We start from the raw sequence: 23,894 nt of genomic DNA on the forward strand, positions 1-23,894 counted from the left end.
AGCTCAAATGTTTAGTCCACAGTTAATTAGGTTTATGCTTTGTCTGATGCACATCGAACCTCCAGACCACAGCATCACCCGGGGGGGAGCAGGCGCCGGCTTGTGTCCAGGTAACATGTGGAGCCCTGCAGGTCTGTCATACTGTGCACCCTTTAGGAGCGCTTTTTGTTTATATATGCTGCAGTCCACCTCCACGTAATACAATTCTGCTGCTGGCTCTGCTCTTTTCAATAATTAAGTGTGCTTGTAAACGTCAAATTCTTGAGAAACTCATTAAGTATTTTCTTTTAAAAAGTTGTGCAGTAAATGATTGACGTAGTATTCTCCTCAAATGAAACATTTACGTTAACCCTTCCAGCACCTTGCTGAGTATGTTTCACCTGCTGGGATATCGATGGTCTTTGCTTCTTCGGGGCAGCTGTCCAGGGGAATGATGTCTTACATTATTTACTACAGTCGGTTTCTGTTGAATTAGGGATTACACAGAGATGACAACATAGAGCCGCTAACATAGAGCCATTAACATAGAGCCGTTAACATAGAGGCGTTAGCATAAATCCCCTGATATTGAGCTGCTACCATAGCTGCACTTACTTGCTTCACAAACAACAGATTGTATTCGGGTCAAACCTGACATATTTTTGAGTTTATATGTGTGAAATATAACTGTAGTTTTTGTGTGATCTAAACAAGGCTTCTACATTCTGCTACTAAATACAAAAAGCACATCTTTATTTTTTTATGATTAGAAAAGAAAAGATTATAAAACTCAATTGTCATGATATGTTGGCTATGGATTTTTTATGGGAGAAAAATATATTGAATGTTGCCAAACTATCATGAATACAAACAACATCCCGCCATCAGTAAAGGTGTCAAACCCCTTTCTTAACACAGTGGTACGGTTAAATGTATATCAAATATATTACCAATTATTCTTCTTGACTATTAGCTTTTGATTAATCGCATTATTATTTCAGTCTGCTCCCATGACATTACAATCCGCTGGTGCACAAAGAAGGCAAATGACTTGCCTACTGTTTGACCTGACGGTTCACTATTTGTAGTGTCTGAGAACTTGAATTACTTCCACCCTGTCAACCTTCAGCTGCCAAATTCACAGCTCTGAGGAATTGCAATAGCAATTTTAATTTCTCAACCACTGCTGAAAAGGCAGTGGTCTGCGTTGGCGGATGCGGTGGCCTCGCGCGCAGCCCCGAAGGATGATGTCTGCTGCAGCCTTCAGCAGCTGGTCGCCGCGCAGCCAATGTGTCCGTCTCAGGGTCGCTGAGCAGCACCTGAAGATTTGCAGCGGTCTTCTTCTATTTCAGCACAGATCAATTAAGAAAATTGTCGGCTTGTTGTTTTGAAATTGACTTCTCTCACGTTTTTCCCAAAATTTGCGACAATTTCACATGAAATATACAGACTTGGTGTGCAAAGGCCTAAATTAGTATTAATTGGAAATATATTATGTCCCCTCCCTTCGCTGGTCAGTAATTGGCTCACTCTTGGTGCTTAGCTCTTATTGTCTGTCATTTGTATGGCTAGGACTGTAGTCTTTTACTTTCATTGTATCTATATTGACAATCCCCCCCAAAAAGACAGAAAAGTTGTATATATATATATAAATTGAAAGTATAAATACACTCATAGAATATAAAGTGCTTTTGAAAGCCTTTTTATGAAGCGCACAACCTTTTGATCCAAGCCACCCATATTTTCCATTACAAATAAACGCCCACCAGCTGCACACTGCCGCTGATGAATGTAATTGCCATATTTGTGTTATCAGCTATCTTTACAGTGTCTCCTGTGCAGGGGAATGAGATGGAGAACTACGAGCGTGTTTGTTTACAGGTTGGCCAAATGGAGGTTCCCATTCCTCTGTTAATGATGATGTTTGCTCATGCATATATGTGTCTGTGTTTGCAATGATGTGTGACGTCGTCAGCATCAATTTTGACATCTGTGTCAAGTTAATGTTCTCCTGCTACAGCGTCACGTCTGCTGCTTTCTCTTGCAATTTCCTTCCCTTTACTTCTGAAGGGTTTTGCTTCAGACTCCATGAATATCGAAAGCCATCATGCTTTGGAAATGCTTGAATTATACTGATGGAAAGTGACCATCAGAAGGAGGGGAACAAAATGGACGGAGCACTACGATGGCACTCCATTGAGGATTTTGGAGGGAGGTGAGCAAAGCAGAGGTGATTTAAATAGTAAGAAAAGTACAAAGGAAGAGGGGAGTTAATATATAGTCATTTATTCTAGACTATGTGAAAAAAAGGACAAGGCTGGGCCGGCTGGGACTGCAAATATGCAGTTCTCCCGTCATGGACTACTAGACACAGACATATTTACCCCTCTCACACAGACAACATGCGAATTAACGTGTGTTTGATACAATTCTCCTGAACAAGGTCTAACAGAGATTAGACACACTGCTTTAGCCTGAAAGAGACATTATATTACAGAACTACATTACGATGGGGCTCAGTGTATTTGCAATAATACACTTTGAGGTACATTTTCTGGTATCTGTGTCCAAGGCTTGTCTTTATATTTCAAAATCCGTCCATTCTGATGTTTATCATCTATATTAGAGAATTGTGTTTGGATGAATAATTGAAGTGCCCATTTTTGCATGCACAGCAACCACTGATTGTCTTCTGTAAGCACTCTCTGGCATTAGTGGCTGTGCAAACTTTCCTGCCAAACCGTTGTTTTCGACCAACATTGCCAATTGCAAGCAGTCCTTAAAAACGTATCAGAGAATTATTGGAAAAAGAAGGAGAGGCATAGGGAGGCAGATTGGTGGAGAAGTACAAGGAGCAGGACATAAAAAACACAAGGATTTCGGGGGCTGGTTGGTGGGTTTTCTGCTTGTTTACTTGGTTGGATGGTTTGGTTGATGGAGGTTACAGGAGTTACAGAAAAGAGAACCAGACAGCCGAGTACAGGCCCAGTCTGAGTTTATTTATAAATAAATGCTTTGAATAATTTAGAGGAACCATCAAGAGACCACGTGGGATACTCCCAAGCTGGATTAGAAAAGGATACGAAACCAAACCCTACATTTTTTAGGGTACTCACATCCTCTCCATGAAGCATTCCCGAGGAAGAGAAGCTGTGGGTCTCGAGAAAAAAGAAAATGCTCAGACCACTTCCCAGACAGATAGCGGAAAAATATTATGAAGAAGAAGAGAACCCAGATAACATAATCTGACTACTGTCTGTCCCACATCTACTTAAAACTGTGCCAGCAAAAAAAGAATACTAGAAAACATAGTGTTGTAATCTCTATGCATCCAATTTCTCCCTGTCTGTCTCTTTGTGCCTCTCCCTGTTATATATAAGCCACAATATTTACCATGACTGCTCCTGGTGACGTTGTCATAGATTGCTCTGGCCCAGAATCATAAAACAATGGTGCACTGCATGGATCACAGGAGCACACAAATCAAATATACAGAGGTAGAGATTGAGCAACTGTTCAGGGAAACTGTGTGTTTTGTGTGAGACAAACCAAAGTGTGGGTGTGTGTGTGTGTTTGTGTTTTCTGGATAAAGTAGAAAGGGTTAGAGTTATAAAAAGGGAGAGGGGTTATAGAGACACTGTAGAGGATACACTGAGATATAGACAGAAGATGTTTCATTCACAGTTGAAAAATACAAAATTAATTCAAAATACATTCCTCAAGCTCCTGGAGATGTTAGATTAGTGTTGCCGTTGATCCGTCATTCTTTTTATTCCATCCTCTTTGCTCCAAAACAAGTTACAACATCTTTCATCATCTTTCCAGATCTGCTTTTATTCAACTAGTGTTTGATGTTCATGTGCATTTATCATATAGACTGGTTTCAACATTTGAAATGTTGCCTAAGTTGCCTCAAAGAAAACTGGCTTTGCCTTCGGGTTTTGACAAATGCTCTCATGTGTGTAAGCAAACAAAATTTAAAAAGGATTTTTAGCCAAAGGTCAGCGGCAGTAAAAGCAGCAAGTAGAAATACATGTTTACATATGTATTTATTCCAATTCCAATTGTAAAAAAATGCACTTAAATAAATGTAATTTGTTTCCAGCCACCAATGAATGCGTGTTGTTTCAACAACCCTCACGTTTTTAATAGTTCATGAAGTAGCTTTATTATAACCTTCTCGGTTTATCTAAGACTTTCTCTCCCGGCTCTTTGGCGAGACACTTTGCATGTCGGAGTAATTATAAGCACCCACAGGGGAAGAAACGCACAGCATTTTCTCATTCAAGTGTGTCCAAACTTCTGACTTCTGTACTGTATATTAATAGTTATAGAACAACTTCGAAATAGATGTTGGACGACTAGATGCCATTAAAGCAAATGTGTTAAAAGTGATTAGCGGTCAACTTTAGTTACATCATATCAATGTGAACTCAAAGTAATTATATGATGTTGCCAAAAGTTGAATATAACTTTCACCAATAGCTTCTTCCAGCTGTCATTTCTACTCAGGATATTGAGTATAAATATTGGATATTGGACGACCTCCTATAGTTGCTGGTCTAAAACCAGAAAAAAACACAGCCCACTGTTTTCATTTTTGTAATGAAGTTATGGTGTGATAATACTGCAGTATGTCAACGACAAAGCCGTTGTGTATCTGGTTTGAGAGGATCTTGAGCTTGGATCCTCACAGACGCACCAACAGCTTAAAACAACACGGATAACCATGTCTAATATCCAGTAGCTTGCACTTAATCGTGAGGTGCTTTAGGTTTCTGTTGTTATGCCCCCTGGGTGTCGCAAAGTACTGCTCAGTGAGAAGAGCTCGACTTCTCTTATGAATTAGATATGACATATTAGAGCTTGCATTAAATTAATGATGACAAGGGATTGAAGCTTGATTTCAACATTAAATCGGCCTACTTTTAATAATGACTAATTATTCACAGGCTGCTACACCGCCTTGTGCCGTCTCATAGTCAGGCTCCATATTATTGACTTTTTATACAAGGTAGCATATATATATGCTACCACCGATTCATTATATATATATATATATATATATATATATATATATATATATATATATATATATATATATATATATATATATATATATATATATATATATAGAGAGAGAGAGAGAGAGAGAGAGAGAGAGAGAGAGAGAGAGAGAGAGAGATATAGTGAATCTGTGGAAATGCCGCTCTAGTCAAACAAATGCCTGCAGATACGTCCAGACAAGGAATCAATCAAACACCAGGCCAAGTCAGTGAGGCCACTGCTGACACTTGATGGACACCAGTAATTTTGATCCAGGATACATACAATATTATTTACTTAGCGTCTGGCATCAGTAAAACAACCGCCAAGTTTCCGCGATTGACTGAAAAGTTTCCTTCAGTGTAATGACTCAGGGAGTGAATTCAGAAATTACGACACTCAGGGTAGAAAACATAAAAAGGTTCATCTAAACTGAAACACAGACTTGTAACCAGGGAGCTTTTTCCTACATTCAAGATCCCCTTGGAAGATACACTTAAAGTCTGTCTATCCTATCCTTTCATCCCTTTTCAATACTTGGTAATTGTAATCCATTTAGGAGACCATCCCGCTACACATTAGGTAAAAGTCATTAAAGCACCTTGGACAGACAGTGTAACTCACATTCACAGCTTCCACGCATCCATTCCAAGTCTCCACGTGACATTTTGACAGATCAGCAGACAGGTCAAAGATAAGTGAGTAAAACCAAATTGGTTACTTTAAAAAATATTAAATTGTGTCAACGTGTGACTGAAGCTTCACTCTCATTGGGTTCTGTTATGCTCCAGTAGAAATGATTATGATTGTGCCAAATGTGGAGTTCCCTCGTACAGGGATGAAAGATCATGGAAAAAGCAATATGTAGTAACTGTCCGATTAAGAAGCAGTAGTTTCATGCAGACACACGTGGGTCAGATTAACAAATTGAAGAGCATCGGTGGCATTGGTGGTTGACAGATGGTTAATTGACAAGATTCAGAGATATAATGTTGAGGATACGAGGACACCAAGGAACGTCATGCTTTGAGGTGACAGAACTGACTGCTGAGCCCCTGTTCAGCTCATAATAGGCCCACGGAATGAGCGCTCCCGCTGTATTGTTGTTGGATGATAATATCTGATCAGCTGTATTACGCGTACGTGATCTTTGTGGGCAGCTCATTGAGCTCTTTCAATGAAAAGGCTTCGATGAATGAGATGTGTGCGCGTGCTGTGTGCGTGAGTGTATTCATCACAGAATATAATATTTATCAAAAGGGCAGGAAGTTAATAATTCGATCGTAATTGCTGCCTGAAAGGATATCAGTTAATTCCACAGGAAAATCATGAGCAGATTTGTTACTGATGGTCGTTGGTCAAATTACAGGCCGTCGAGCCGATTATTATCCACCCAGCTGACTGATTTTAGTGCAGTATTCAATGAACTGGATCCCTTGTACTGCATCTGGAGATTAAACTAGAACATTTTGAAAGGAGTTTAGAAAGTGGGGCCGCTGCTGCCCGAAGACGTTTCGATATATATACGCCGACATCTCGAGTAGTAGGATGAATCATTGGGATTCATTTGAGATTTCACTTCTCTCTGTGCTGCATTTGAGATTCATATTTTTGGAGATGACGAGAGCTATCGCTCCCTTTAACGTGAGAGCAGCTACTTCTTGGGATTGGAGCACCTGTAGTAAGAGGAGTAGCATAAGAGCTCAGAACAGACCGGTGGAAACACTGTATGACAGTGTATGTTGACATAATGCAGCCCTGATGGATTATGTCACTGTATTGCCCTAATTTGGGATCAATCAAGACGATGTGGTACATTTTATCCTTATATTAGAGCAAAAAGGTAAAGAGCATTAAGTCACGCTTTTGTTGCTTAAACTGTCAAAGCCTCTTTAGGGATTAGACCGATTAAATAACTCAACGGCGCTCACACATTGAGAGGCAACAAGGACTACGTGCGACTAAGAGGAGGTGAAAAAAAGCCGGCTGGCTGGGTGAAATAAAGGAAAATAGGCAAGAAAAGGCCAGACGGGTGGACTAAGGGCAAGAAAAAGAAAGTTGTCTTTCACAGATATTAGAATTGCACACATGAAGTCAGTGCAATCCATCTGATGTATTGAATAGTCTGTGAAGACTCCAAGACTTTTAAGTGCTGCATTGCGCCGTCATGGACTGGAAACACCTACTGATTCTAAATATAAATGAGGCCGGCTGTATTTCTCAGGCATATCTTAGCCTGAACCCTTTGGATACTGACAGGGTTGTTTTGGCACATAAAAACAGCACTAATAAAAATATTTCTCTGCTTGCTGATGAACCAACACCTGGCTCTGTTTTTAGACAAGAAATGAGCAGAAGGTGAGTGCTGATATCACATCGTTTCTGTGTTGCAGTTATGAGCAGTACACCTTCCAAGTCTTACAACAACAAGCCCTACACCTTCCATCAGCGCAGATAAGGGGAAATTGTTTCACTGGATTGCAACTATAGTCTTGTAATTCGGTCGCAACACCCAAACCAATCTTCTCCAAAGTCAGCAACATTGTTCGCTCGCTCTATGAGAACAGGAAAATGTTCCGGCTGACCAGGCTGAGTGGAAACATCATCGAACCATCACAACAGAAATGCGCTGCTGACGCTAACATCCTGTCCATTGCTTGGTCCCCTGCATCTTGTCCGCGAAATATTGCATCAAAGAAAAATTATTAGGGCTTCATGTCAAACCGTCAAACCTTTCCTAATTAGACCTGCAGTTAGTTGGTCTGTCCGTCCAACAATTTCTATGTTCTTAGCTTCTGTGGAATAATTTGGGGGATTAACAAAATGTTCATCTAGTAAAGACAAAGTTGTTTTTGTACTTTAAACACTACTTTTTGAGGAGATATGTCAAAGGTTGCTGTATCTGAAAACAGACTGCCTCCTGGATCTTTATTGATTGTTGTTGAGGCTTGCAGATGACACAACATGTGATTAGTTATCATTCGTCATATTGCACAATTCTCCAGGTCATATGTCTACCGTGTCATACCAGTTCATTTAATTCCGTGCCAGTTTGATAAACTGATTTTTGAACACCTGTCCTACATGACACATGGCTTTTGTTTTGCAAAGACAGCACTGAAATATTGAACAAGTCCTTGTTGTTTCCTGTCACCAAAGTATACATGAATCTTTGCTCCAAGAGCCCATGATCCTGAAATGAATAGTATGCCACGTTCTCATGAATGAAAATAGAAATATTTTGTAGTAATTTAAGTTCCCACTGTAATAATTTCAGTGTGGAATGAAGACTAAGTCATAATTTCTATGCTTTTTAAAAACTAGTTTAGGATTGCATTACGGTTTCACAGTTAATAATAACTAATTTAAGCAAACGATGCCTGTTAGCATGTGCCTTCGTATGGCGGGATCCTACATGAATGCAAAACCAACATGAAATTCTGTTATGTTATAAAAGATAACTCAGTCTTTTGCCTCAGAAATAATCTTTTCTAATTTGGAGATGGAATATTGAAACAATGTTGATGTGCGTGACATCCGGGCTAAGCAGTGATATTTTGATTTTAAATGGAGCATCAACTAGCAGTCAGATCTAAAATGTAATTCACGTTTTAAACGTGGATTAGTATTTGGTTCTTGCCAGCAGGAAAATATGTACTTCACAAAACCAAACCACAATGCCACATTACCTGAAAATGATGAACTACTAGGCTGGCAAAATGATTCACCCACTGCATCACTGCGTTGATACGAATCAAGTTGATTCAACTGCATTCATCTGCAAATAAAGATATATAACGAATAACGGTCAGGTCAACCACGATTTACATGAAACGCTTGAATACAACTATTCTTGATTCTTAAGGAAGCACTCATTCACTCATCCAAGCATGCATTTTCTGCAAAGCATGTTGATGAAATGTTTTGGAGATTGACCCATTACAGGGACTGAAGGACAGGACAACATATCAACATATCTCTCTTTTTAAAGGAAAGTTTTTGCATTTTATATTTATAATATTTAATTTTAAACTGGATGATGAGGTGGGGAATGAAATGCACAGTTATGCATGGTTGATCTCTACTAGGGTCATTGTAGTTCAGGATGAGCACCGTAAGCCAATTTAATGTCCCATTAAGAAGATATAATAACGTTTGTCGATGCATTTCACAAACAAATGGCCGACAACATTTTTTTTCAGTTAATTATTGAGAGTTCATTGGTGAGCTACCGGAGCTAAAAGCCTCAACAGGATTGGCAGCTTGGTGTGAACATTCCTGGGTTACCACAAGCTTTTTAATGGAGCCTTGACGAGTTTTTTGTTCCTCTATCGACAAAACATCTATAATGGAAATTGTCCAGTTGATATCCATCTTTATCGGGTTTCCAGGCTTCTTTTCCTGCATTTTCTTTAGGTTTTCACTAACATGTCAACACAACACAAAAGACCCTTCCTCTCAGCACCTGTACAGACAATCTGGTTGAAGCCATATCGCAGAAGCTAACATCTTACGCCCATCTGACTTCCATGATATCTCCGTCGTCTAACATGTCTGTCCTATGACAGCAGTAATGACACAGGGTCAGCAGAAAAATTTGACATGGCCCAGTTCCCGTCTCTGATTCTGACCTTTAACCTGTGCCGTCTCTTATCATTTACATCCACCCATGTGATGGGTGATGAGGTCGTCCTGGGTGCTTGTTAACGGGTGCAATGTAGAGCGTAGGATGACAGTACAGCTCCTCCATGATCAAGATCCCTTCTTGTCAAACAGATGGGACACAGTCTGACTGATGACCTGATTGGTCCTGAGGCTGTTTGGAGGCAGCAAACTCACCAGTGCATCCACAACCGCATCCGTATACATCCCCAAACACACACACACACACACACACACACACACACACACACACACACACACACACACAGACATTCATGATGACTCTGTCTTCTGCACAGCCTTCTCTAGCTCACTGGTCCGTTTACATCACAACCGGTCTTTTGTCTCGCATCTGTCCGACACTTTGTAAATGCGTCTGGATACCAATGCAGGCTGTAATCGTCACTTAAACTTTAGGACACACATCAGACTTATAGCCCCGCAGGTGCAGATACGAAGAGCTGATTGTCCACCCAGAGACGGTCAGAAGGACTAAAGGGTGGACATATTGACTTCCCTGTAGAAGCCACTCCGCTTGGCCGTCCATCATTGCACTGTGTGGCTGGTTGAAGGGCCAGTAGTGTCGTCATGAAACACTTCACAAAAGGGACCCAAAAGTGACAACAATGCTAGAAACATCCACTGCACACTGTTTTTTTGTATGACTGAGCTATTAAGCTTTTGCATGAATCCTTTATTCATGATTTAAGTTTGGCTGCTGGCATGTCATTGGGAACCTGTGACTATTAACCTAACTGTCACTGGTTAAAGAACCAAATATATTTTTTTTACCTACCTGCCCACGGTTGTGCTTATTAATTAACCTGTTACCTGAAGCAGTTCTAAAAAATATATCAACGGTAAAGTAGAGAATTTCTTATGAATTACAAAAACTTTTAAGTTAGGGAGGGTATATTTTGACAGTTTTTAAAAATATTGGAATTGATGTGATTAGTCAAGCTCTACTGTATAAATACATGTTTCCATCTCCTGGATCCTGAGCTCCTTCACACCGGCTTGCCAACATGTTCTGTATGACATTAATCCTCAGCCAGCTCTACATTCTTCAAATTAATGTGACAAAGCAAAGTTAATGCGTTTAAACCCTTTTTCAATAAGCCTGGCATGGAGGCTGCATGACGTTGTATACAGAATCGAACCACACTTGCTTCTTATAGGTTTTATTTGTCCTACTCAAGTCTGTTCTTACATTTCTTTTTTGATTGTGGGATTAAGGTGACAGTCAAAGAACGCATTTTAAAAATGCCAGTCAGACTTCCCCAGGGAACATGCTGGTAAGTATACTACTGAGCAGTGGTTGCTATGTTACTGCAGAAGACAACAACAGGTGGGTGAAGAAGAAGTGTTAAACTTTGGGGGTTTTTATTCTCAAAGCTTTTTTCAGCCTGACTGCATTCAGACTGATAGACTCTTTTAGACCAGATTCTTAATCTGGAACATTTTGGAAGATCGAGTTGATTTATGCGATAATACCATTTCAATTACTAAACAAGCCCCTAATCAGCTAACGGCATAACAACAGGAAGAGAGGAGGCAACCTGCGAAACGCACAGCTTGTTCAGCGCGTCCTCCTCAGTGAATTTACGCCTAAGCTTCATTTATATTACGCAGTTGGTCGTTCTTAGAGGAATTCATTTGAATGATTTACCTGCTTTGGTGATTGCAACACGTTTCCTCAACCAGCGGGTCAGAATGTATATTTATGCTGCGAGAAATCTCAATAGCTATTAGATGGATTGTCACCATTTCCTTTGGCCACGTCGCAAGACAATATATTAAGACAACTTTGGTATATATCAGTTTTAATCTAGAATGATCATCAGGTAAAGATTAGAAATTGTGTAATTCAATTTTGCCCAAAACTAATACCATTCATAGTGTACTTTGGGTTATGTGGCGGGGTGGAAGGAACAGACTACACAACAGCTTCAAGTGAAGTCCCCGGAGGGCAAGGTTTATTTACAACTGTTTAATTAGGAGAGGTCCAGCTTGCGAGGTTCTGCGGACCCTGGTGCTCATGGTGAATCCGCTCGTGGGGGAGTCGGTGCAGTGCTCCAGGGGTTCCGCCGGGTCACTCGCTGCTTTCTAGAGAGACAAGGGCACACAAGAGGGTTTAGCCTTACGTCTTCTCCAGGGGGCCTCCTTGTTCCTTCTGAACCTGCAGCTTAAATGCAGCGGAGCTGACGAGCTGCAGGTGTGGCCACTCAGCTCGTGATGAGTGGTGAGCAGGTGTTTCTTGTGGGTTCCAGGGCAACGCTGATGTGGGCTTGGGACGCTCATCACAGTTATTAGACAAATGTTACCATGCTAACCAACTAAAGTAAGGCAGTAAAAAGCATTATCATTCTGAACATGTTAGCATGGAGAAGTAAGCACATTTAGCTGAAAGCACATCTGTGCTAAAGTCTCATGGGGGGGGGGCTGCCAGGCTCCCATTTTTTGTTCTTGTGGAAAATACTGGGTGTATTTTGGTCTCAAAGTCGACTTATCAAAAATCTTGGCAGAGGTAAATTGTTCTTTGCTTGAACTTTTGTCAACATGCTTGACTCATTGTAAGAAACTGCTTAATAATAAGACGGTGTGTGTGTGTGTGTGTGGGGGGGGGGGGTGTAACCTAATAACTAGTCCAACACAACAATGACATCTGCGGTAAATTACTCAGTTAGCTGATGAAACGGATGTCAGAGGATGTAGCCGGATTTCTATCGCCATCAACTGTTGAAATCATTGTGTGTGTGTGTCTGCCTTTGCGTATTTGATAAAAAAAGAAAAAAAATGGGGAAAGATACAGAGAAGGACAGATCAGATAGGAGGTGGACAGACAGCGGAAGAGCTGAGATGGAAGACTGATCATATCGCTGCAGTGATATGCTGAGAAGATTAGAATTTGAATCCTGGCAGAAATCCACAGCTCTGAAAATAAGAACACAGACACTGTGATGATGTGATGATGATGTGATGACGGAAAATAAGAAAGAGGAGATTTTTTTATTTTTTCAAATCTCAGACATTTTAAATAGGTCTGCCACTGGTTTTAACGATGCTACACATTGTTCACAGTCATGTTAGTGGAGGTTGTTCATCATAAGTGGCTTTGTTCAACTACATGAACTCATTGGCAGCCTCCTGCTGGATTACAGCAGACGGGAGGCTTAAATGTGGAGAACACCAATGGTCTCGCTGCTCCAACTGCTCCTCATTCTTTTAATTTCTTCGCCTCGTCTTTTCCCACGTTGAACTTCTCTCACCTCAGTCAGTTTTCTGTCTCTGAAGTGTGACATTGTTATAATTTGGGACCATTTTAACCCACCGACAAAAAGGGTTTGTACACTAGATAATCAGCAGGTCTTAAACTCAATTTAAAAGTACATTTCAAATAATCAAGTAAAAGCCAGGGCATGTATTTACTGTTTATCATCAGTTAATTCAAGCTATAATGTTTTATCATTTCAACAACAACAGCCTTTTAGATTTGGGCCGCTTAATTTGAATCCTTAAAGTGATTAATGATCATTTAATTGTGCAGTATGCAAATCATTTTATGAAACAAAATAAAATAAATTGTTAATATTTCGCATGCACTAGTAGACATTGTGCAAGGTAGCAATATTCGTTTAGGAGTGGCTGTGTGTATGATTGCTATTTCATCAAGGGTTCCGCCTCATTACCACGACACAATACAGGATCATACAACGAAATGGAATTGTGGTCCCCTTCACACACACTGTACAAATGAGAGGTATCAAATTAGTGAATAAAATGTAATGTGTAAAAAAACAAAAAACACTATGAACTGTGATGAGACAAAAGGCGTGCATCCCGTAAAAGTAACACGGCATTTCCTAAAAACCACGTCACAACCATAGTCATGGCGGGGGTAGTGTGATGGTTTGGGGCGGCTCTGCAGCTTCAGGACCTGAGGAACTTGTCATAATTGATGGATCCATGAATTCTCCTTTCTACCAGAAAACGCTGCAGAGTGGATGTGGCCTTTAGAGGATCAAGCTCCTGAACTGGGACACGGTAATAGAAAAATAAGTGTGCGAACCAGAGGCTGGAGAAGTAGAGGAAACCGGAGATGCTTTGTCGCTAATGTGTGTTATTAATTTTAATCTTGGCTCCTTTGTTTCACAGTGCGTCCAGTTTAAAAGTAATTTCTGGAAAATACTCAGTTAAACGGTTTTCATTTGGCCTTTTCAGGCCCGAACAAATGTTGTAAGTCACACAACTAAAGGTGCCTCAAAAGAGTTTTGACATTTAACGGCTACAGTAATATACATTTCCCTTTTGTGTATGAATCCTACAGTTTTGTTCACACTGGCAATTAAAAGGAAAAAATATATATATATATATATATTTTTTTTTTTTTTTAATTTCTCTTAATAAATGTCATGTAGCGTAAGATCATAACCTCAATTTTTCCCCAAAATATCTGTAGAAATTACAACTTTGACAGAAGCAAATGAAGGTCTTTCTCACATAAGAGTAGATGAAGAAAAGGATGCATGTAGCTTGTGGTGAGGAACATACTGAGAATGATCTGAATCCCCTCATCTTTACGGGAAGTACATTTTATACAGACGAGCCAAAAGCTCATTGCTTATCTGAGAAAAGTTAATACATCAACTTGAAAGATAAACATTGTCACAACGAAGCAAAGAGCAGAAGAAGAAAGAAAAGAAAAATCAATTATAGCAGGTGTTTATAGCGAAAATCAGCCAGTTAGAAAGCAACCTCAGGCCTTTTGCGAGGAGGCTGCTTAATCATTTGTCTTCTCTCTAAAATCTTTGTTTAACATTTGATCATTTTAACATGATTCCAGAAGTTCAGGCTCGCCAAGAAGATTGCAAGATGCCAGTTCACAAGTTCACAAGCATTTTCAATGCTGCAGGAGCTGAAGGCAGTGTCTCTGCAACAATGCAACAAGGAATCTTACACGAACCACAGCTGCAGCAGAGATGTTGAGAATGAACAACACGGATTCATGAAGCACAACCGAAACGTTTATTTTGAACTGGATGCCACCGTTGTTAAACAAGGTCAGACCTGCCAAAAAGGGGCACGATTTTGTGGAAATGATGTGTGAAAACGCAGAATTTACCATTCCACTAACGTCATTCACAACAGTGGTGTGAAGAGGTTAGATTGCTTTTAGCGGGATAGAAATGATGTGACAAACATTGAAAAGCAGGCTGTTAACGTGCTGTTTGTGGTTGTCACACTGCATAAAGAACTAATTTGGCAACAAAAGAAGATGCCATCCAGGATTATTTTAATGGGATCCTGTTACATTATGTAAAAACCATGGAGATAAAGTGGTTATCATTCACGCAGTCAGTCGATCTTATTCATAGTAAATGCAGCTGATTACACCTCCAAATTTGCATTTAACAGATTAAACTGTGCCATGTCTAAAATATAAAATGATGTTGATTCAAATTCAAATTTTTACCTTGAAAATATTAATACGAGCGCATCTTTCTCTGCTACTCTTCAGCATCTCTGTTTGCGTCTTAAGGATTCTTCAACAGTGCCCATTCACCCGTAAACGTCTGGATCCTCCTCAGTGCCGACAACAGAACTCCCTCTGATCGCTCTGCCTGCACACTCCTAAGACGCGCGGCCTGTTAAACACACCTGCCCGTGTGGAGGATTGGGCCGTGAGTCCGTCATGGGTCTGTGCAGTCACGGCCCTCTGAGGCACCAGACAACAGCCCGTTACGCTGCGCTACACATGCGCTGAGACTAGTTCAGTCATTGCGCCGATCGACAGGACAAGATGCATGGTTGTTTGTCTCGCCCGAGGTTTCCCTCTTGATCGCAGCAGCGGTCACACATTTCTCTTGATAAACTCTTGTGTGTTTTATTGAAAAGAAAGAAATACTGGCTGAACTGGAAGGAGCCCGTGTTGTGAATGCCCCCCCCCCTCCCGGGGGCTTGGCTGGGTTAAAAAGCAGGCAACAGAGCGAATGCCTTTGAGGTTTCAGTTGAATGAGCTGCGGGGAAACAGAGATTGTGTCCTGACTTATACGCAAAAGGAGGCCATCAAGAGGTCAAATCCAATTTGTCCATGCCCTACAGCAGCACGCAGGAGCAGTTTCTGATCTGACGCCACTATCTTCAGGTCGACATCACATGCTTGTTGCAAATCCCCGTTGAGAGATGTGTGTTGAGATGTGACAGCTCTAGGATTATGGTCTTGTTGGGTTTAGACACAAACATTTCCATAGTATGGGAAAGGGATGAGAGACAAAGTTCCTAGGGATTATTTTGTGAAATATTACGTCCAAAAAGGAATCTAAAGTTAAAGAACAGTGGTCTGAGATACACACATGTGGACCTTCCAAAGTTACACAGCTTTTAGTTCATCTTCCTCCTTATTACCATCCTTCTACTGCAGATCAACAGGGGAATACAAAGAAGGAACTAAAAGCTTTGCATAAACTTTTTAAACAGTTCTGCTCAAAATAACATTTTGTCCCCTCATCACTTGCAGTAGATTTAAATTGCATCAAGAAATGGTATTTTACTGGAAAATGTAATATTTAGAGCAAGATTATGATGTGAATTATACATCCATAAATAAACAAACAAAACACTTGATGAATGATGATTTTAACTAATGACAATATAGAAAACCGTTTAGGTTGTGTTTAACAGTTCTGGGATGGTGACTTCACAAGGACTGTAGATCTCTACACTAACATGTTGACATGCATGTGTGTTAGATTATATCATGTATTATTCAGACTACGCTTGGACAGAATTCCATATAAAACACACAGTAATTACATTCTTTTTAAGTAGTGCTGGGAATCACAGGGTGACTCAAAATGCGATACTATCCTGGCATCACGATACAGCACAGCAGGACTTTTCTTTACTGCACCGCAGTGTCATTCTCAAAGAATTTGAGAGCATAAATGAAAAAGAAAACAAATGATACAACAGCAAAGAGCATAAGCATAAGTTTTTTTGCCAGTAAAATCTAATTTTACAAGTCTACATCAGAGCACAGACGCTAATGTAATGCTATAGGTTTTAACTGAATAGAGCAACGCTCGAGGCAAGTGAACGAGGTGGGACTACATGCAGGCGTTGTCAGCACAGCTGTGCACAGCACTTCAACACAAAGCGGTGTAGCAATGTTGCTTGTTTGTCAATCTCATAAAACAAATGACAGGCCACATCTGCTTGATTGAGTGGGGAAGCATTTTCATTTCAAAAGTCACAAATTATGGTAATGCGTTGTTTACTGTGTCAGACTCCCCTCGACTCCTGAGCTTCAGCGATCCCGTCTTCCTGTTGAATACAATAATGTTGGCCGCTACTTTATTTTCAGCCGCCGCAACACGGCTGTTTACGGTGCCTGCATTGCTTAAATACTAATATTACTAATTGCTGTATTGCTTACGTATCACACGGTGAATTAATACAATATATTCCACCTTTGCTCCGCTTGTTTAAGTTCAGCCCAAATAATTAAAAGTAATGAGGCTACGTGTGATTTAGTTGCGCAAAGAGGTGATGGCTAGTTTTTTTGCTACTTTATGTAATAAACGTCAGTTCTTATTCTTCAAAAACGCCGTCGGCACTCGCCTTGAATTACCATTGATACTTTAAGAGGAATTAAATAATATAATGCAATGCAATATAACAATATTGGACGTTTGAAATGTCTCCCCTATTAGCCTTTACAGAGACGCCGTTAGTGTCGTGCAACAGTGGACATTCTACCGGATGACGTTTTATGGCCCCTGTGTTTCTCCTCCATTCAGCGAGCTGCTGCCATTTAAAGAAACAATACAATGAGCACAATAGACTTGCTATCTCAACTTTAAAGCGGCCAGAGTCAGGGAGGAACCAGGATTATAGATCAAACAGACATTGCCACCATTTAGCCGTCTGTTGTGGGTTGTTTGGAAGCTTGAGTTTCACCAGGTGTGCTATCCACACACACACACACACACACACACACACACACACACACACACAAAGCAGAGCAGAAGAGAAACAGGTGAAGTGAAGATACCCGTTACAAAAAAAGCTTTGCTGTTAACGATATGTTATTTAAATGGGGTTTTTTTTTTAGCATATCTACACTGGACTGTATTCCCTTTAAAACAGGTTGTGATGCCTTCAACACAACAGCTGCTCTTCTCATTCATTCCCATTTGGGCCCCCGTACAATCGGATGCCCGTGTTCCTCCCACTGGCGGCCTCCCGGCTGGCGGCACGGCTGTCGTGCCAGTCAAGGGTCGCTTCCCATGGAGGCGTTCCTCTCCGTGTTGTTCTGACCCGCCTGCTAAAAGTTGCTCCCCCGGAGGCCTCCGTCGACTAATAGTGCTCATCCTCTACGTGGTGCCAGTCGCTTACACCGTGGGCCCAGTGAGCAGAGCACAAACAGACAAGCACAGCAGGTGGAGGAGGCGAGACGCAGAGAGAGAGCGAGGGGCTCGTTCAGCAGAACGAGACGCCGGTGCCCACCAGAGAAGAGAGCGCGGACTGAATTAGGAAGCCCAGAGGAGATTAGTTGGAGAGAGATAAGGTGAGCCTGCTGGAGCATCACCATCAGGGATAATTGCAGTTTATTACACCGTCGTCTTGTTTTTGTAACTGTGTGCCGCCTTTCTACCTGTAATACTGTTGTGCACAGCAAGTGAACTGCTGGGATCTGAGAAGAAAAGGCATCGGGCGACTTTTAGAGGACTAGTTTGATACTTTTTCTCATCTCTCGGGAATTCTGATCACTGTTTTCTTTTTTTGCAATACTTGAGATCTTTACTCAAGTAGAATCCTTCGGATCCAGTCGGGTCAGAGGGTGAAGTTTAGTCAGTTAGCGTTTCATGTGTCTGATTCAGTTTTTTTGAATAGACACAGTTCTTTGCAGGAGATGTTTTTGTTTTGTATTTCTTCCAATGGGCATAGATTTTCCATTTCAGATAAGTAAGTCTGGTTATTGGGGCGAGAAAAACACCTCGCATCTCATCTATCCTCCTAAAAATAGGCTTTGTGTAAACTCCTGCGTATTGATACAACCTTATGACGGAAAGGTAAAGTCAGCCTCAAAATGATTTGAATCGTCTGTTTAAATAGCTTTAAAAGGGCCAATATAAAAAAGTAAACAGTCTATTCCAGTCTGAGTGCTGTGAGCTGTTTCATCTGATATTGCGGGGAATCAGACCTGCAGAGAAGGGCATCAACAATAACTACAGAAACAGGCCATCTTCTCGCTGATGGTCTCGAGGTCACATAGAAGCATCAGTATTAAATGAGACAGTTTGAGAACCAGTTACAATCTCTCGCTTTTAATAGAGGCCATGTGACCGGGGGGTGAGAGAGGGAGATGCATGTGGTGCAAGAGGAAGAGAGATAAAATAAGTTTAAAGGCCATTTTTAAATTGAGCTACTAAATTGTGTTATAAGTTATGTAATTACCACATGTGAAAATAATGGCCTGTTGGCAGAGAGACTGCAAGTTAGAAGATGGTAGACACGGATAACATTTGATAATAGAACAAAGAGAATGGCACAACAACTCTGACAGTAATTATATGTGAAATAGTCTGTGCATTATGTTGAGTGATTATTAAATAAATTATCCTAGACTATATGTATGCCGATAACTCATCCGATATATTTTGGGGTAAGATAGAACTATTAATCCTGAAAAGTTTATTTAAAAATTACAGAACAATAGCTAAAAAATTGAATAAAATATTAACTATTGAGTATAAGGAATAATACTGACACCATTGCCAAGAAAGATAGACAGTATGAGTGATGGAGCAGCACTAGAAGAGTCCATTTCGTACACCTGGAGCTCTGGGTGGTCCAGAGAATGATAGCAAACACAGCACTATCTGTGTAATCCATATTTAACCTTCAATGCGTGACGATAAAGGGATGGGAAAATATCAGATGTGAATCCTGAAAAACAACTACACTAACCAGAATTTCCATTATCGGGATAAACTTAAGTATTGTCCTCAGTGACCTGACAGAGTTTTCAGACTCACTATCATGGCGGACGGATCAAAAATAGATGATTTAAAGGGTAGTCATGCGGCCTGGATGGTTTCATGGCGTTTACGTTCTAAAGCACAAATCAACATCGGCCCCCCCGCCCTCTGCACCACCCTGGAAGGAGCCGCGCCTTTGCCGGACTTTGAATGAATTCAGCTGTCGGCGCGAGCTGGTGGCCTGTCTGTTCTGCCTGTTTGCGTGTGTTTCACGGCCCCGCTCAGGGTCACGCTGACACATCGACCTGCGGCTCTTTATTCATCCATGAAACAGACAAAGAGCGGAAGAGCAGACAGGGAGACGGCAAACGTCACCTGGCTGCTACGTTTTGACGAAGCCCTGACTTTACCTGTCGGGGCTCCGCACCCACAGGATGAGACGCAACGTCTCTACACATAAAGACACACAGACAGATACTTAGTAGTAGTGGTTCATGAGGGAGGATTTAGGGGGCACTGTTTTTTTCATCTCCCCTCCATATACACTACGACTTAATATTGTATCATAGTATATTAGTTTATCTCTATTTGTTGTAGTGTAATAAGTGTTGCCAAATGAATGTAGTGAAGTTAAAATATTTCTGAAATGTATTGATCTAGAAGTACACAAATACACATACCTCAATATTTCACTGAAATACGTGTGTACCCAAAAACCCCTAACGTTCCTCATTGGCATAGTTTGGGTGAAATAAAATCTATATGTAAATCCTGAAAACAAATACGATACTGGATATGATCAAACTATATAACAAGCAACAATAACAAAATAAATTACACTACATTAAAGCCTGATTCAGTGGGTTTTTCATTTCTTTTTTGAAAGTATCCATATTTGCCGTGACTCTTTGGAAGGTTGTTCCAAGGGCTTGGCGCAAAATGAATGAAAGCAGCATCACTAAATATTTCTTTGTGCTGTGTGGAAAGAGGAGAACAGCTTCTGAAAGTATACTGGTGCAGAAACTAGAAGCATTTCTAGGAGGTCTAGGAGGAGCATCTATCACTCTCTGCTCAGATACAGACCTTTTTAGGAATGTTCTTCAAATGAAAAAATGCTAGTTTTATGTGATGTATGACCAGAGTGGCTTCACATCATCCAGAAATCCCCCCCAGACACCTTGATTCTCGGCTTGGGTCGGCTCCTGGTTGCGTTCATCTCGGCAGCCGGTTTCTGTCTCTGAGCATTTGAACCGAACACTCGTTTTTTTTGTTTAGTCCTGCATGACAAAAAAAAGACAGTGTCTAAAATACATAATCATCATCACATAAAAAGTGAGTTGATTGGCCTCGTGCCCTCGGGAGACTTAAAAACGATATAACCAGTTCTTCCCTTGGACACTTTTTACTGTAGACAGATCCTGATTAACCAACCTGGTCACTCCGTTCTAATGTCATCAGCATGGAGATAAATTCAACAGTATCATCAATCATTCAAACAAGGAACTGTAAACCTTGTCTTGTCTGTGGGTCCATAATTATAGTTCTTACTGGTTAAATCTCTTATTCCTGTAATTTAGCTGTATCGGAACCTCGGTTCTCTCTCCTGTTCCACAAAACCTTCCCTTTTATGTCCCCTCCTTCTCCCAACCTGTCTTCCTTTTTTGACCTTGTCCTTAGGTTGACCCAGCAAGTGTTTCCACTATAACCAGTGGCATTTTCCTGATTAATACCTAACCAAGCAAACACATACATTTTAATTATTGGCACGATCAGGTTGTATTCATATATTGTAGTCATTTTAACAACATATTCAATTATTTAGATTCAGATATTTAGATCCTACTTTAATCTCTTGGGGCCGAGGCCCATATAAACAGCCTCAGCAGCTAACGGATTGAAGAGGCTACTCAGCCGCTCCATCAAGATTACATCTTATTTAGCTCCGAGTCAACGAGGAGGAGCAGCAGCATGCATTCAGAGGGGAGATGCTGATCACCTACAGCCTGTTGAGGCCATTGCCTCTCAAAGGAAGGTGGTCTTCCCAGGTGGCTGAGCAACACCAGCTGGCTCTCCTCAACGTGGAGGAGCAGTCCTTCTGGTTCGCCGAGCTCTTCGCCCTGTCAGGAATTGTTAACGTTAACATGTCCACTCGCTGTTTCCACTTGCTGGACCATCCGTCTCGTTTTTTAACATATTTTAACATTATCGGTTTACTGGCAATACAGCGATGGCTTTTAGATGATCAACTGTGTCCGTTAAACATGTGGAAAAGCAAAAAGCAAACAGTAACGGCAAATGTCATATTTGAAAGAGTGTATAAGCTCAGACTGTTGGTCCGTGATGATTAGTACATTTTAATTAAACAGATGCTCAGTAGGTCGTGTTGAGCGAGAGGTCACAGTGGGAAGTGGATTTTAGAGTGTACTCACCCACTCTTGGCAAAAAGTGCTGTTCTCAAGTGATGGTAAAAAAGATCATACAGACTAAAGGGGCAGCTGAGACGACACGAGCGTTCATAGTAAAGTGAGAGCTGAACCCCACAGTAAGACCACAGAGGACGTCTCAAGGTTTCTCTGTCTGTTCGCTATGTGGGTGGTGGGTGTTACGGTTGCAATATTATTTGCAATTGTGTTTTGAGAGCTGTGTAAATGTACCTCAATCTGCAATTTGTGGTCGTGCACAAGAATCTGCAAATGTGAGATTTGTGAGTGTCCTGAGATGATGTAAGGTTGTTGGCCTCGCTGTGTGGCAGCATTTTAAACATACACGCTGCTCACGGTGCTGACATTTCTATCCTCAACTCGCTCTCAAATTAATTTGCGCGAACATTTGTGGGTTTTATTTTAAAGTTGTAATCGGTAGAATTTGTTGACTTTGGTGACACCTGTGATCTTCATGATACAGGCACTACCATCCCTTTGAAAACACAGGTAAACACTGCCTGGATACGGTGGCTGTTTTCTTGTGAATGTTTTGAAGTTGGTGACACCAACTGAATCCTGTGCAGGAACGTTGCATTCCACTACCAGCAACAATGCAAACTATTATGTACTATTCTTTCGTATGCTTGTGTTCCCTGCAGCTGGAGAGTATTTCAGCTTCTTTTGCTGTTTCCACAGAGGTTGCGTTGGGTTGCTACCTCTGTGGAAACAGCAAAATAGCAACGTTTTTCTTTAAATTGGCAAGGAAACACCGGCAAGATTGCGAGCACTTATTTTTTAAGCACTGAAACCCCTTTTGAAAGCGATTTTACACATTCTCTGGTGCCTCGCTTGAACGGCTCCGGGCAAGAACACATTTCCACCCGGTGATCTTCATTGCCGGCATTTTGTTTAATATTTCAGAAAAAAAAATTCAGATACCTTATTAAAAGGCGTATCGGAGTTGATACGGTTGGCGGGTAAAAAGGAGCTGACGCTTTAAAAATCGGAGGCATTCGACCTGCTAAATGCTGAGATACCAGCCTCTGCATGAACGTAAGATGGGTGAGCCTGTTGGCAACATACAAGGATACGTTCAATGTAAAGAAGTAGCCCTGCAGTTGGGTTTTTGTGAACGAGAAATTCCTTTTTAAACCTCTCTGATAAATGATATTCATTCAATTCCTTGTGCCTCGAGCAGTTCAAAACATTTCTTCAAGTAACCTTGTTTTCAGATAAAAAAAATGTTAGGACTGATCTTTAATTAATAAGATGATGATCATTTTTACTCTTAATTAAAAATTGTAGGGCAGCAGCACTAGTAGTAGTAGAGATAAAAGGGACAGGAGCAAGACAGGTGGGGAATAACATCAAACAATAATGTCATATAAAAAAAACATGTTAGAAATGTTTGTGCGATTTTGGATATATATATATATGTATTAATCCGTTGTGCCACTGAAGACATGTAGGAAAAGCAAAGGGACTCAAAGAATACAGTGTACAGAAATTTACTCAGAAGATACCTCGTACGACTGAAGGCCACGAAGAGAGGAGGTTGGACAGGGTGATTAAATCGGCTTAGCTTGTCCACTTCCTCTGTTTGAACAACCCAAAAACAAGTTTAAATGTAGAGCTTGCTCAGGCGGGGATACAAGGTGAAATGGAGGGATAAAGAGAAGAAAGAAAGAAAGAACCGTCAGATGTTTAATTTTTTTCCAGATAGAGAGAGAGACTTGTGTGATGCTTATAAAAAGGATGTAGAACCGCTATGAGCGCAGTGTTTGCACACACGTGCCGCTGA

General features: G+C 40.8%; 1 protein-coding gene across 2 annotated transcripts in view; it reads left to right on the top strand.

Moving 5' to 3' along the window:
* The window catches only part of syt7b (synaptotagmin VIIb), a 70,400-nt gene that overhangs the window by 7,480 nt on the left and 39,026 nt on the right, over positions 1-23,894 (top strand). The gene's annotated exons all lie outside the window — the stretch shown is intronic.

Source organism: Gasterosteus aculeatus, chromosome 12, assembly GCF_964276395.1.
Source record: "Gasterosteus aculeatus chromosome 12, fGasAcu3.hap1.1, whole genome shotgun sequence".
In the NCBI taxonomy this organism is placed as follows: domain Eukaryota; kingdom Metazoa; phylum Chordata; class Actinopteri; order Perciformes; family Gasterosteidae; genus Gasterosteus; species Gasterosteus aculeatus.